At 32.8% G+C, this 659-nt stretch overlaps 1 non-coding gene across 1 annotated transcript; it reads left to right on the forward strand.

The window, feature by feature from the left end:
- TRNAD-GUC lies at positions 215-286 on the forward strand. Its single transcript has one exon. It is a non-coding gene; the product is annotated as a tRNA-Asp (tRNA).

Here is a 659-nt window from a genome sequence, read left to right on the forward strand (position 1 = left end):
TACACTTTTAATTTTTTTCAGCCTTTGTGGCATTTAAGTTTTCATGTTTCCTGCATCATCTGTTGTTGCTATAATAATATATGAATTAAATGCAAAAGGGAATATATATAGATAAAGAATTGATTATGTGAGCTTTGTATTTAGACGGAATGTTAAATCTTATATTTTGTAATGTTGTTTCAAAAAACGCATTCATTGTTAACATTTCAACAACGTCGTTGTAGTATAGTGGTGAGTATTCCCGCCTGTCACGCGGGTGACCCGGGTTCGATCCCCGGCAACGGCGGATCTTCTCATTTTTATAAAACCATACTTTTTTATTTGCCCCTCATCAAATTGTAAAGAGGAAATGCCAAGTGTGACTATTGAACATGCAACGCCTCATTGTTTCTTCAACGAGATTTTGTTAAATATTAAAGCATTTCCATGATTCAGCTATTACACCAAGAATATTAACAACGATAATAAACATGAAATAAGAAAAGTGTTGAAATCTAGAAGATAAGATGAATGTGGACATTACTTGAATATGGACAATTAATTAGGTGAGTCTTCATTAGCCCATGTCCTTTAGTCTTCTTATTATCCGTCTATATAATGTATGCCATGGACTACAAAATATATAGAGGAATGAGGAAGATGAATAAAATGAGAATCAA

This window comes from Asparagus officinalis, chromosome 10 (assembly GCF_001876935.1).
Source record: "Asparagus officinalis chromosome 10, Aspof.V1, whole genome shotgun sequence".
NCBI classification, from domain to species: domain Eukaryota; kingdom Viridiplantae; phylum Streptophyta; class Magnoliopsida; order Asparagales; family Asparagaceae; genus Asparagus; species Asparagus officinalis.